Raw genomic sequence first — 16,623 nt, forward strand, 5'->3', positions numbered from 1 at the left:
CAAATACAGATGGCTAAAAAGCACATGAAAATTTTCATTAGCTATAAGGGAAATACATATCAAGACTACAATAAGATACCACTCCACACCTTTAAGAATGGCTGCTATTAAACAAACAGGAAACTACAAATGTTGGAGAGGATGTGGAGAAATTGGGACACTTAAGCACTGCTGGTCAGAATGTATAATGATGCAGCCACTATGGAAGACACTTTGGCAGTTCCTTAGAAAACTGTACATCAAGTTGCTCTAAGACCCAGCAATACCACTACTTGGTATATACCCAGAAGAACTGAAAGCAGTGACCCAGAGTTTTGCACAGCGCTGTTCATAGCAGCATTATTTGCAATTGCCAAAAGAGGGAAACAACCCAAGTGCCCATCAATAGATGAGTGAATTAGCAAAATGTGGTACATACATACTGTGCTGGTTTGAAATGATGTGTGTAGCCTAGAAAACCCATGCTTTAATCCTAATCCCATTTTGTAAAGGCAGCCATTTCTTCTAATCCTTATTCAGTACTGTATGCCTGAAACTGTAATTAGATCATCTCCCTGGAGATGTGATTTAAACAAGAGTGGTTGTTAAAATGGATTAGGTGATGATATGTCTCCACCCATTTGGGTGGGTCTTAATTAGTTTCTGAAGTCCTGTAAAAGAGGAAACATTTTGGAGAATGAGAGATTTCGGAGAGAGCAGAGGATGCTGTAGCACCACGAAGCAGAGTCCACCAGCCAACTCTGGTGACTGGAGATGAAGAAGGAAAACGCCTCCCAGGGAGCTTCATGAAACAGTAATCCAGGAGAGAAAGCTAGCAGATGACACCATGTTCATCATGTGTGTTTCCAGCCAAGAGAGAAACCCTGAATGTGTTCACCACGTGCCTTCTCATTGGAGAGATAGAGAGACCCTGAACTTCATCAGCCTTCTTGAACCAAGGTATCTTTCCCTAAATGCCTTTGGTGAGACATTGCTATAGACTTGCTTTAATTAGGACATTTTCTCAGTCTTAGAACTATAAACTAGCAACTTATTAAATTCCCCTTTTAAGAGCCATTCCATTCCTGGTTTTTGCATTCCAGCAGCTAGCAAACTAGAATGCATACAATGGAATATTATGCAGCAGTAAGACGAAACGACATCCTGAAGCACATGACAAAATGAATGAACCTTGAGGACATAATGGTGAGTGAAATAAGCCAGACACAAAAGGATAGATACTGTAGGATTCCACTTTTATGACCATAGTAAAGGTAAAATGTGAGGCTTATAATACAGAATATAGAGAACCTAGAAACACACAGAACCTAGAGCTGGGTGAACAGTTCCTTAATGAGGTTGAACTGATGTAAGGGAACAGATAGAAGCAAAGGCAGTTCTCCAGTGGGTCTATAAGTAATATTACCATATTGAAGGTGAACATGATTGAAAGGGGTTATATAGACTCATATGTCCCACTGATTAACATTATAAATATAAATAAATTCTTGCATGAACTACTGCAAAGGTGTGAATCTTGTACAAGTGTATAATTTCAGGGTATAGTGGGGAAAATGCTATTGCATGCTATGGGCTATGTTTAATAGGAAAACATCAACAGTACCACAGCAACACCAGGGGTAAATAATGGGGAGAGAGACAAGAGTTAAGGGGAAGTTTAGATTTTCTGTTAGTTTAAAGGTATGTTTATTTATTATCTTTCTCTTGGGAACACTGAAATTATGTAAAACCGAGAGTGTTGATGGACTCTTGACTTTGGATATTATGCGTGATGTCCAAGGATGGAGGTGGCTGAAGGATACACTAACAGAGAAGTAGATTGGTGAACTATGGTGTATACATATGCTTGAATATTGTGCTGCTACAAAAAGGAACAACGTTGTGAGGCAAGCAACATTGTGAATGAACCTGTGGGATATTTGGTGAGGCAAGATAAGCCAGAAACAAAGGAGCAAATATTGTATGGTCTTATTTAGAAAATACTTATAAGGAAACAGGGGCCTAGACTGTAAATTCTTATAGCAGTCACATTAAGCCTGGAGTGGCAATTGTTATTTTTGGATTTTGAAAGGCTGTTTTATATATGTATAAGAATGAAGCCAATCAGACTGGGATTAAGGTAATTCAGAACGTAGGGGTAAGGAAGACATTGTCTATGTTTTAGAACCTCATATAATCTTTGGGACCAAAGGAAGAAAGTTTTTTCTTCCAGAGCCTAAATTTTTGTAGCTAATCTAACTCAACCTGTCTGGATAGATCATTTAAATAATCCAAACACAGGGAGCCCAGAATAAGAATGAGGGCCTTTAATTCTATATAACATAATGTAATGGCTCAATACATCCCAAGTATATTAAGCAGATAATCAAAAAGTATTCGCAAAGTTCCTTGAGGCATGGGAGAAAAAATATGGAACTGTTAAACTTTACCACCAGGTAAATCCCTGATAACGTGTCAAACATTAGGGACACCCAAATCAATAGGCCAAGCCCTTGATCTTGAGGCTTCCTCTTGTGAAGCTTATGTATGTAGCAGAGAAGCTTAGCCTACCTATTGTTATGCCTAAGAGTTATTTCTGGAGGCCCTCTTTGTTGCTCAGATGTGGCCTCACTTTCTCTAAGCCCAACTCTGCATGTGAAATCATTGCCCTCCTCCCTACATGGGACATGACATCCAAGGATGAAAGTCTCCCTAGCAATGTGGGAGATGACTCCCAGGGATGAGTGGGAGAAAGTTTAAAGGTGATGATGGAGTTATACAGAGAAGGTAGGGTTTAACAAATGAATATGATCGCTGAATAATTATATCGGTATTTCTTTTAGTCCCAGGATCTTAGATCAGCTAGAAGTAAAAGCCTAAAATTGTGGAATTGTAACCCATGCCAAACTCTGAAATCTGTTCTACAACTAATTTTTGCTTTGTGCTTTGACATTTATTGCTATTTTGTATATATGCTATTTTTCACAAAAAGGAAAAAAAAATATTCTTCTAGACTCCAGTGTTCTGGAGCAGCTAGAAGGAGAAATCTTAAATGGGGGAATGGTAACCTGTAACAAACTCTGAAATCTGTTCTGTAACTACTTGTTGAAGTGTACTTTGAAAATCATTGCTTTTTTTTTCTTTGTATATATATTATCTTTACCAATAAAAAGTGTTAAAAAATGAACATTATATTTAAAAAGACAAATGAATTTTCAGACACATCAGGTGCAAATTGTTCAACACTATAAATTGCAGTCTGAGACTGGAGGCTGAAGCCAGATCTTTGTTTTTCTTTGACTTGCATGAAGTAAGCTGATATCTGATGATGATTTTTCTCAACAAAACAAAACAATAATTGTATGAGTGCTTTGCTTCATTCACTGTACTTAGAGACACTCAATAATTGTGTATTTGTATGACTTTTGAACTATTACATTACAATGTTTGTAGATCTATAGCAGGGTGTCATGGTTAAGTTCGTGTGTCAACTTGGCCAAGTGGTGGTACCTGTTTGGTTGGGCAAGTGCTGGCCTGTCTGTTGCGATAAGGACATTTCATAATGATCATGTCAGCTACATCCACAGCTGATTACATTTGTAACTAGCCAAAGGGGAGTGCCTTCTTTAATGAGTGATGCTTAATCTAATCACTGGAAGCCTTTTAAGGAGGATTCAGAAGAGACAGGCTCTTCCTGTCTCGGCTGGTGAGCCTCTCCTCTGGAGTTCATCCAGACCCTCCATCTTCACAGCCTGCCCTGCAGATTTTGGACTCTGTGTTCCCTTGGTCACATGAGACACTTTTATAAATTTTGTATTTGTGAGTGTTCCCTGTTGATTCTGTTTCTCTAGAGAACCCTAACTAATACACAGGGATCCTTAACTTTTTGGAAGGTGGAGCTCCCCCCACCACACCCCACCACCCAAAAAATGCAAGTGACATAAACCACAAGATCTTGCATCCAGTTTCAGAGCCTTTAGATTAACTCTGATAATCACTTAGTGTGATTCATCATCAGGTTAAGTTAATAACAAATTTACAAAACATAAAGGAGAATCAAGATATATATGAAAATCAGCTCAGAATCTCAAACTTTTTTAAAGTTAACATTGTTAAATTAAAGGTGTCTGGTCCTCACAATAAAGACTAACAAAAAAAAAAAAAGAAAAAACAAATGAACTGCATGAGACAACACATCTTAAATTTATTTCTGTCTTGTAAAACCTACAGATATCAACAGTGTTTTGCACATAGTGAAGATTCAGTAAATGCTTGTACATGGTAATGAACAGAATGCATGAATCATGAATATGTGAATCATTCTATGTGTGTATTAATTGACTGGTATCAAGAACTCTTCTATTGCCTAACCCAGGACTTATCCTGTAAAATAGTGTTTCATTGAGTCTTAGCATTCTTTAGAAATGTCACAGGGGTCAGACTGCTGTCCATTGCGTTTTTTATATATACCTTTCTAAATCACTAGCTCATTTTATTCAATTTTTTTTTTTTTTTTGCATTGGCAGGCACCGGGAATCAAACCTGGGTCTCCAGCATGGCAGGTGAGAACTCTGCCTGCTGAGCCACTGTGGCCCGCCTGACTAGCTCATTTTAAAATTGAAAATGAAACTGTTTAAAATAATAAGTAGACTAGGGAAAAGATAACAAGTACTAATTCCAGCCTCAGTACTTCCTTTTGGGAAATACAAATATTTTCTACAAATTGATCTGGCAATATACGGCAGTTTTTCTCTTTACTTATTACTAGTTGTCAAATTGGAATATAAACTTTTGGATTGCTGGTAGCAAAAGTAACCATGGGATGATTATATCATATATTTAACATTATTTTACATTCTGGGTCATGTTACAATAAATGATGCTGTCTGAATTTACTCTTATTGGACTGGAACTCACATTTGAGCATTTGAAAACATGTTCAAGTTGATAGTTGGTCAATAGAGTATCCTAATTTACAGAGAGGTTCGTAATAAAGTATGATGGGCCAATGGGATGCCTGTAATAATGTGTTCACACTAAGTCTGACTGGAGGCAGTTGTGATCCTTTGTCAATCAATTTAGCATCATGGAAATGTTCTCTGTGTGCTCAACAGGCAGTTGTCATTAAAAAATTTTGCATCAAAAAATCTTAGTGCTTCAATTTCCTCTGATCAGATAAGCTTGCTCAATTAGATGGTCTCTAACTGAGATTATTTTAATATTAAAAGTTGGTTTGCTCATTGCTACATCAAACAGATCCTTCCAAAATAGATGTTATTCAGAATAATTAAAACTGTCAACACACTGGGATTCATGTATTATCAGCATTGGATTATGTTCTGACAATATAAATGCTTGTTAAACTTCATTAAGTACATATCAGTCATAATTGCTCAACTCTAGCCCATCTGCTATTAAATGAAGTAATGCAGTGTATAGTCAGAAGATTGTGGTTCTGCTACCAACCTTTCAAAATCAATTCGGCTATGATTGTGTAGTGGTAAATTTTATGTGTCGACTGGGTTAGGCTATAATAACTAGTTATTTAATCAAACACTAATCTCGATGCTGCTGTGAAGGTGTTTTGCAGAGGTGGTTAACATCTACAATGAGCTGACTTTAAGTAAAGGTGATGACCCTGGATGATGTGGGTGGATTTTGTCCCATCAGTTGGAGGTCATAAGCGGCTTTCCAAAGCCTCTTCCAAAGCAAAGTTCTGCCTCAAGCCTACAATATCAACTCCTTCCTTAGTTTTCAGGATCCAGCCTGCCCCACAAATTTTGGACTTACCTGTCCCCATGGTCACATGAGTCAGCTCCTTAAAATAATCTTGTCTCATATATATATACGATCTCCTACTGGTTCTGTTTCTCTGGAGAACCCTGACTAATACTGTCATTAATTATTTAATTAATTAAACATATATTTAGTAAGTGCCAAACATCTGTCTCCGTACTAGAGATAGTGATAAACAGGGCAGTCTTGATCCCTTTCCTTTTCGATAATGGGATCATGAGGTTTCATTTATTTATTTTTTTGCCATTCTTCTTTTTTTTAAATTTTTAATTGTAGCAGCAGATATATAACACAAAATTTCCCATTGTAAGTATACAATTCAGTGGTATTAATTACATCCACAATATTATGCTACCATCAACATTCATTACCTTTTTCATTCCCTCAAACAGAAACTGAACCCATCAGGCAATAACTTCTATCCTCTCTTCCCCCCAACCCTGGTGCTTGTTAGTTCACTATCTGTCTCTATGAATTTGGATAATGATTTTTTTAAATGGGGTAATGTCTATTGGGTTTTTGGTCTGTGTAAACTATAGCGACAGTCCTCATCTCAGAATTTTGGAAAAGAGGAAGGCTTAGAGGTTATATAGTTCTGCTCCCTCATTTAATGAATGTAGATGTTGAAAACTGCAGTAGTAAAGAGGTTTGACCATGGTTACAGAACAAGTGATGGAAGATTTAGGAAAAGTAGATGACTAACCAAATCTTCACTGTCTGTTTATAGTTGTTGTATGAAAAACACATTCCTCAAGAGGAATAGAGCACTATATGTAATTAAATTATTCTCTGGCACTTAGGATAATATGAATTTACTTGTTAGGTGATAACGTTGTGAAATGTGAATAAGATAAAACTCCAAAATGCCTAACAGCAAAATCTGATCCACTTCCCATAAATGTTTTGCTCAAAACTATTTAAGAGATACTACTTTGAAGAGGTCATTCTCTCAGGAAATTTTTCCTATACTTTATGTCAATTATTTTGTATCTGCTGTCCTTTTGTGCAGATTTCTTTGAATGATGACTTTCTTATATTTCAGAGAACTCTTAAGCAAACATCTTGAAAAGGCCCTTTTCTATTTATCGCCAACAAAACAGAGTTGAGCCTGGAGCCTCTTTCTTTTGTGTAATGCCTGCAATGGAAAGAGTCCTTGGATTCTCTTGAAAACTTTGAATGTGTACTGCATGGTGTAGTATACCGGGCTGAATGTCAGAACTGTGACTCAGACCCAACCCTGTCTGTATGGTCTTGAGAACAACACTTTATAAATCCCAGTCACTTGTATGTAAAATGAGGGAAATTTTTAAAAGAATTTTAAGACATCCTTAAACTTTTCACACGAAGCCATTATGATTGGACTATATTGGAGAATGCTTATTTTGGTAGACAATACTGTTGCAGATTATGTCTATCTTCTCCTTTTAGGTACATGAGAGTTTTGTAGTTCCTAGTCCTCTTGAAGTGATATATTGCTATGTGACTCGTTTGGCCAACAAAATGTAAATGGAAACTCAGTAGGACATGAGACCTATAACCAGCAGATACCAGTTTCAGAGCACCGAAAATAGTCTGGAGAAAAAAATGCTGCATAGGATGAGGTTTTGTATGGATTTTTTATTGATATGTTTCTGTGTGTTTGTGTGTGTGTGTGTTCAGATTATTGTTTGTACATACATATATTTTGCCTCAGTGCTAGCTGTGGCTGAGCATATGGAAGACAGGTGCTCAGAACCCACAATTGGACAAGTATAGATCAAAAATCCTCGCTTCACAGAAGAGAAAGTCACAATAGATAATCTCATTATTTAAGGAAGAAACAGGAAAAAATTCGTTACACTGGGGTATCAAGAAATAGATTAGTCAAAAAAGAAAGAGTTGAAACATGAAAGAAATTTGCCAAAGATTTGGCTTCTAGGGAGAGTGGAAAAGCAAATGGTCAACTGGAACACAAAAAAGAATGCAGGATTCCTGGGCACTAAAGCAAAGAAACAAAAATGCCAAAGCAGAACATTTCAGGAAATTAAAATCAGTAAATACAACTTATTAAATTGTAACTTGTGGAATTCTGAAATGTTTCTTTCCTTTCATTCAAGATGCATCAAACACATTGGAGCATTGTGTGTTCAGCCCTTATTTATTAACACATTGTTTAGAACTCATAAAAAAAGAAATGTCTAAAAAAGTCATTTTATAAATGGTCTCCCCAGAGAGTCTGATTCATACACTTATTTAAACACTAATGTCAATACTACTGCAATTATAAAATGCTTTATTTTAGTATTGAAATTGTTATAGTTTGAAACACTTGAAGATAAGACAGACTAAACAAAGAACATTGGTATCTACAATTTCTGAGAAAACAAACCCAACTTACCTATGATTCAAATTTTTTAAAAAGTAATAATAATAGACAAAGAATGCTGTGTTGATTTATGATCTCATTTTGCCAGATTCTACAGAAATAAATTTGAGAGTATGAAACAGGTGATTTTAAGGAAAATATGTAAATAAAGTTGATATGAAAAGAATTAGAAATCTTAGATGAGTAAACAAAGAAAGAAACAAAGTGTTATAAATTGATCTTCCTCTGGCTCTAGAGCTGAAAAGAATCAAGTCCAAGACAGAGATGCATTTACAAATAAATTCATTTATAAATCCAACCAATAGAAATTTACCAATAGCATGCTCAGCATAATTTTAAAGTCTTTTTATTGATGATTTACAGTAGTTCTTTACATATCCCGGATATTAAATGCTTATTGGACATATGATTCATTATTATTTTCTCCCATTCTGTACCTTGTCTTTTCACTTTCTTAATAGTGTTCTTTGATGTACAAAAGTGGCTTAATTTTGATGAAGTCTGTTTTATCTATTTTTTTTATTGATCATATTTGGTGTCATAGCTAAGAAATCATTACCAAATCATTATGAAGGTTGCTCCCTATATTTTCTTCTAGGAAATTTGTGGTCTGAGCTCTTATGTTTAGTCCTTATTCTGTTTAAATTAATTTTTGTATATGGTGTGAGTGAGATGGAGTCTAAATTCATTCATTTTTATGTGGATATCTAAGTTTCCAAGCACCATTTGTTGAAGAGACCATGCTTTCCCCAATTAATGTATTTGGCACCCTTGCCAAAAAATGAGTTGGCTATAGATGTGTAGGTTTATTTCTGAACTCTCAATTCCATTCCATTGCTCCACCTTTATGTGCCATACTGTCTTGATTACTAAGGCTTTGTAGTCAGTTTTCAAAGGTTTTCCTGTGGGATGTAACTTCTTTTATACTTCCAGAATTATAGGCGAATAAACAAGATTCTCTTCTGCAAAGAGTATGGTTGCATCAGTGACTGGAATTAAAGACAGCTGAGAGGATGCAAACACGCAGCATTTTCAATAATATGTTTCTAACCTCTATTGTTGGTCTAATGCTATCTTTTTCTCTTCTTTCTTGTGTCTTACTCCCTTTTCCAATTTGCCCTCTGTTCCAGCAATCCACTGGGCTTTCTACAAGTCCACAGTGGCCTCTATGTCAGGAAATCCAGTGACCCCTTACATGCCTCACTTACATCTCAAATGCATTCAGCTGAGTTAACCAAGGTGACCATTCTTCCTGGTTTAAATATTTTCCTCCCTTGCCTCTTCTGATGGTATTTTTTTTTTTCTTTCTAATTTTATCTTCCTTTTCTGGCCATTTCTTCTGAATTCCTTTTCCAGCCCTTTTGCCTCTCCAAACGTTCACATGTCAGGCGACCAGGGATCCTTAGTCCTTGGTCCTCTTCAGAGTGATCTGTTGATAATGCAAATCTGATTCCATCAGTTTCTTTAGGACATCAACTTTCTTTCTGCCTCACACATTTTCTCCATGCTGTTCTAACCAGAAAACTGTTCCTCCTGGCTAATTAATAATCTGGCTAATATAGCTAATTCAAGCTCATCAGTTTGATTTCAGCTTAAATAACACATTTTCAGGGAAGTTCTTCCTGTCTACTTCCTTCATAAGCTAGCTATTATTTACATATGTGTGTGTGTGTGTGTGTATCAAATCTGTCTTAAATAATGTACTAATTGTACACATCTTTCTATAAGATCCCTTTCACTACTAGACTGTCACCTGTTTAAAGACAGAGGCAGTGCTTCCCTTGTTCATTATGTACCTCAGTTCCACAGTAATTTAGCACATACAAGTCTCAAAAAATTGCATGAGTAAAGACAAAGAGTCTCACCTTTGCTCAGACACTTGTTCACCTCTTTTTAAATATGGTGGCTTATTTCTCAGGTACTTTAATTTCCCAAAATGTTTTACTGTTGCTGGGAGCTGACAACTTTCATTTCTAATGGTTATGTCCTCTACCTTTAATAAATCTTTCATTTCCTATTTTTTATGTTAGTATTTTAAAATGGCCAATATAAAAAAAATGGCCACTGTAAATGTTTGCTCAAACTATATGCTTGCTTAAATAATGTTCTGAATTTCTATCTTGCATCTCAATTTCCCCTATCTGCTTACATTTTCAGAAAGAAATCATCTTCTGCCATTTCTTTTCTAACTCTAGGATTAGAAAATGCTTGGGGGCGCTATTGATTGACTCGGTGATATGAAATGATGTTATTATAGTTGTATTCCTCCCAAGACTTATTGCCAGTTTTATTATTTCATATTATCAAAGTTGATAACATATTTTCTTTTGTAGTCACAGCCGCCATCGTGCGTCATCTCAATTTGATATTTGAATGGGTCTTTTGTGCAATGCTAGTCACTTTACCATGACTTCTATAATCATGAGCTTTTAATTTTGATTCATCTTTTTTGCTAGCTAGATATCACTATTAAATATATAAGGAGTTTAGTACATGGATATTTTAACTCTAAATTTTTCCATCCCTAAGAATGTATGTCTATACTTTAGCATGTTAGCTTGACTAAGAATAATAATCTTGGATTTCATTTTGTCCCACAAATGTTTAGACACTGTTCCATCATGTTTTATCTTTGACGGTCACTGTGGAGAAATCTGAATCAGCCTAATTTTTCCCCTTTGGCAGTGCAATTGTTTACCTGCATTAAGGTCAGAGAATTATTTCTTAATACTTTATGTTCGATAATTCAACCAGGATGTGACTCAGAGTCTATTGTACTGTAACAATTTTTCCTGAAAGATGCCATGCCCTTTAAAGTATCAGAGTTCTTTTTCAAACTTTTAAAATCATGAAATATGATGCATATAAAAAAGTGCATATAATTTACATATGCAGCCTAACTACGCATGCATGTAATTACAACTCGTTAAGACGGGGTTATTCTTATACTTAGACTGAAACACCTTTGTGCTTATCTTCCAGGATATCTGCAAGTCTGGTGGTGACCATCGTAAGAAATGGGCTGCTGCAGATATATTGTGTGCTATTTAAAGTGAGAAACTCCCCTGAAACCCAGTACTAGCTGATCTACATTGTTTAGGGGTGAACAGATTGGTTTCACCTGGTTTAACCAGTTTGCACAGTCTGATTTGGCCATATGACTAGTGGGGTATAAATAACCCCTACAACTTTTACCTGGTCTCTCCTGAAACCATAATCCCTTCAGCATATCTTGGTAGTTCACACTTTAAAGACAAAATGCATCCTGTGATCCTAGGAAAGGACTCTAGAGGGTTATGCCTAGAAGTCTAGGACTCTTATGACCAGCACATTTTTTCATGCTGCTCTATATCCTTTCCTTTTATTAAAGCCCTACTTATTTTCACACTATAGAGTCATGTGAATTCTTTCAATTATTTAAATCAAGAAACAGTAAATTGGCAACATGCTAGTTCCAACCAAATATGATCCTTTTCAATAAATACTCTTCACTCTCCCTAAAGTAAAGCACAATTATGACTTTGATAGAATCATCTCTTTACCTTTTTTAATTTTAACATTTCATACTAATTTCTAAACATTGTTTAGAATTACCTTCTTTTAAACTTTGTGCTTCTTTCATACAATGTTACATTACTAAGATTCATTCATTTTCATAGCTATGTTTATCTTTCATTTTATTAATATTCCAGTTCAACTTTTCTATTCTTGAAGGGAATAGATTTTTTTTTCCTATTTGAGACTCTTATGACAAAATCTACTATGAGCATGCCTGTGCATGTGTCCCAATGTACATCTGCATGCGTATCTATGGGATATACACTTAGGCGTGGAATATATTATATATTATACCTAGACTGAATACAACCATGTATTATATGTCTCTTCAACTGGACTAGACAATGACATTTTTCTAAAATGGTGCATTAGTTTACATTCCCGGCAGTCTATGTGAGTCCCCGTTGTTCCCTCTCTTCCCAGACACTAGATACTGTACCAGGTAATTCGATCCCTTTTGGCAGATGGACTATGGTGTCCCATTGCATCTTGAAATTCACCCTATTAATTAGATTGAGATGCTTTCACCTTTTGTTTTCTTTCTTTACGGCCATTTGGTTTGCCTCTTTTTGAAGTCCCTAACAAATTCTTTTCCCCACATTCCCATTTATATTGCTTATCTTATTCTAATTGACTTGTGGTAAGATTTGGGATATAAAACATTTATCTTTTATATGTGTAGCAAATATTGTCTCCCTTCGCTAAAGCTAAAGCTGTTCCCATCAAAATCTTTTATTTGTGATTTGCCTTGCTACTTTACCGGGTCCAATAGGGAAGAGAGATTCTTAGTTTTAATGTTGTTCAATTTATCAATCACAATTGCTCTTATGATTAATGTTTTTCTGTCTTTATGAAGAAGTTTTCTTTACCTCAAGGCCACATTGGATGTTCTCTTCTAAAATGCTTTATTTTTTAGCTTTCTCTTTCATATTTATAACTCTCCCAAATTGACTATGTGCCAGCAGAATTTTTGAATCTCTGAGAGAAGATAGAAGTCAAATTTTATGATTTTTTATAAATTTACATTTATTTATAAATTTTGTTTTCCACATATTATTTCCAAATTGTCCAAACACCATTTCATCATTTATGCAACAACCAATTTTATATATTCTTTGGCTCTTTTTTCTGTTCTACTATCTATTTCCCTATCTATAAAACATCATTAATTATTACATTATTACACGTTACTCTTAATTATGGCTTGTTTATAATCATTATTAATTGTCAGCATTACAAGTATTCCCATTTTATTCTTCTTCTTCTCCCAGATTGTCTTAGCCTTTTACCACTCCGTATCTTTTACCTGTGAATACTGATGTTGTTGGTGTTTTTCATTTTGCATGTTATGTTCTTTCTTTTTGGTTTTTATGGTGAATCATTCCTATGTGGATTCTGTTTCTAATTTATTTGTGCATTTTTCTGTATTAACCTTGGTTTTCTTGACATTTTCCTCAATATATTCCATTTTTCACTTGTGTCCATGCTACTATTTGTATGTAAATAATTTTCCACATTCTGATGAAGTTAGGTCCCCAAATTTTCTCAGTTCTAATGTCATTCTCTTGTTCTCTACCTTCATCTTTGAACCCCTAAAATGCTTTTGGAAGGGTGGTCCATATTGTTATATGGAGCATTCTATTCTGTTCCTTCTTTTAATTATGTGACTTCCGTACTTTTTTTGCAGGCTGGCTTGCTTATTTGTGGGTGTTTCTTTTTTTAAATTTACATTTCTTGGTTTTTACTTTATTTTCTTCTTTTAAAAAAGCTTTAATATAGTTAGCTAATTCCATGATAATTTTTGTAATCTTATACTTAGTATGTATAGCACTGTTCAGGTCTTTTACATGGTCTGTCATTGAAGATGACTTCTTAATTCGTTTCCCATTGTTTCTGAAACTTTTTTTCTATGCTTCAGTTTAAGAGCTATGCATTTTTACCTACTTATCTGCATTCTGAACACAAGGCATGTTGAGAAAACCATTTCAACTGCTTCAAGTTTCCATTTTCTTGAATAAAATACTTGCTCTATGCTATTTTTCCTACAATTGAGTTGGTTATTCTATACCATGATTTGGTTTTTTTGGAACAGTATATAAGATATAGTCTTAGTGAATTCACTTTCATTTGATGTAATCTGTAATATTTCTCCACTTTGCCTTTTTTCCTCATTTTTCCTTAGTCTAATTATATATTCTCCAAGAATAAACCAAGACAAAAAACAAGATTGCCTATCCAGTCCACTCCCGACATTTTGTCTGAGACGGTTTTTCTCATTTCAGGCACTTTCTATTGATCTGCCTTTTGTCCAATCTACTTTTAAATTCATGTTATCTAAAGTTCTGAACTCAATGTGTAAACATCAGTATTCTTTAACATATTAAATAGAGTGACTTAAAATTTCTTATTTGCTAATACCAATGCCTGGATAAACCGTGGGTCTGCATCTATTATCTGCCTTTCCTCTTTACTATTGTTCATATTTATATTTACCTTTACATGTCTGGTAGATTTTTATTGAATGCTGAACATTGTGTATCAAAGAAGTAGAGGCCCTAAAATGCTATCTCCTACCACACAGGGCTCCCCTTTTTTGGTATTGTACAGACAGGGTATGGATTCATCAGCTCAATAGACCTCTTAGTCTAAGAAGAAGCTGAAGTGGGTCAGAAGTAGATTGAAATATCGTACAGACAGGGTATGGATTCATCAGCTCAATAGACCTCTTAGTCTAAGAAGAAGCTGAAGTGGGTCAGAAGTAGATTGAAATATCACTCAAACTCAGTTCCTAGTTTCTGAATAAGTGATGGGGAGCCAAGAGGGTTTTTTGAGCAAATGTGGAAGATCCAGCTCTAGCCTTCGGAGCCCTGGCTCCCTGCTTTTCAAAATCTGGTAACCACCCAGAGAGGTTAACTAACTAGTGGTATACTTCCTAATTACTTTCTTCCGAATCACTGTCCTTCTCACTCTGCCTTTTGGGAACATTTCTTCTAGTTCCCTGCTCCCTTGCAGCACCAGAATTCAACAAATATCACAGAGGGAACTGTGTTTAAGTTCTCTCGAAGTTCTGTTTGTCACAGAAGCCATCCATGTCCACTAAAAGCTTTACTGGTTCCTCTTTCTTCCAGCATCAGTTCTTTCCCTTGGAGTCAAAAGGCTCAGCAAGCCTGATCTTCGGCTCATGCCCAGAATCAGTAATCTCCCCTGAGAAAAAGTACGGTGAGAGACCATCACCACATGCAGTAAATTTTATTCTCTTTTGCAATTTTAGTTCACCCAGTTCTCATTTAGTTGACTTGCATATCTACGATGAATTTTTATTCTGTGGAATAAAGAAATAACAATACCCTGCAATTAAAATATTATGGAGGATAAAATTCAAACCTTTTGGAATCATGGTCTGTGCTTATTTACCTCATTCTTTCCCCATTCTCATCTTTATATTCCAAATATGCAGCCACGATTAAGTCCTTGCAGTTCTCCAACAATGTAGGTTGTTCTTTCCCATGACTTTGTACATTCCATTTCTTATTGTGCCAGTTTGAAGCTATTATGCACCCCAGAAAGGCCATCCTTTAATTCTCATTCAATTTTGCTAGGTGGGACCTTTTTGATTGTTTCCCTGGAGATGTGACCCATCCAATTGTGGGTGGTAAGTTTTGATTAAATGGTTTCCATGGAGATGTGTCTTCACCCATTCAAGGTGGGGTTGCTTATTGGAGTGCTTTCAGAGGGAACAATTTTGGGAAAAGCTTTAGAGCCACCAGAACCCATAGAGCCCTGGGGAAGCCACTGAAGAAGCCTGGAGAGACAGGTAGCAGACATCACTGTGTGCCTTTCCACTTGAGAGAGAAATCCCTTCTTGAACCAAGGTATCTTTTCCTGGATGCTTTAATTTGGATATTTTCATAGACTTGTCTTAATTTGGACATTTTCACAGCCTTAGAACTGTAAACTTGCAACTTAATAAGTTTCCATTTTTAAAAGCTGTTCCAATTCTGGTATATCATAATCTGGCAGCTAGCAAACTAAAACACCTATGCCTGGAAGACTTGTCTTTAAAATTTTTCTCTTTCCAATTTTCTCCTTCTGGATAAGAGGTATTGCTCTAAGACTTCTGTGAATAACCTTCATCATAGCAATTATCATAGTGGATTGTAATTGCAAACTTCCTTTTTGTCTCCTCATTAAACTGTGAGATTGATGAAGGCAGAAACTATAATATTTTTCTCTATATTTTCAGAATATAGAAAATATATATTAGTAAGTACTCAATATTTGTTGAACAAAAATAGATGATCATTATATCATAAGAATTTTTCATGTTTCTACTACTGATAAGATAATCATGATCATGATCAGTCATATAAGTAGCTTATCATTTAGATTTGCATTCTACCTTTGTTTAATATTTGGGTTGATCATAATATTTTGCTATTATAGGTAAATCTGTAAATTTGCACGTTCATCCTGTTTAGTTTTATTCTCTTCAGTTGAATAGGGATAAATAAGGCACATGTAATACATTCGCAAAAAAGTGAAAATGACAGCCTATTTAATCACAAGTGCAGTCATCTTAGGTTTTTTTAATCTGGATTCTATTGTTGACTTTGTAAATATAATTGCCCCTCTAGTAAACTTTATTCTCAATTTTTTTTTTGAAATTTTGAAAAGTCTCCATAATATTTTTGTATTTTTGATATATGGAGTCCTTATTAACTTATTTATTCAAAGTTTTATTTTTTGTGTGCTGTATGATAGGGGTCACATTTCATTCTTTTTCCATGTGACTACCCTGTTATTGCAATACCATTTGTTTAATTTTTTTTTATTTAGGATGTGCACAGACCAGTATAGAACCCAGGTCTCCCACATGGCAGGCGAGAATTCTCCCACTGGAGCACTCTTGTACTCAAAGTTTATTT

This window comes from Tamandua tetradactyla, chromosome 18, assembly GCF_023851605.1.
Source record: "Tamandua tetradactyla isolate mTamTet1 chromosome 18, mTamTet1.pri, whole genome shotgun sequence".
NCBI classification, from domain to species: domain Eukaryota; kingdom Metazoa; phylum Chordata; class Mammalia; order Pilosa; family Myrmecophagidae; genus Tamandua; species Tamandua tetradactyla.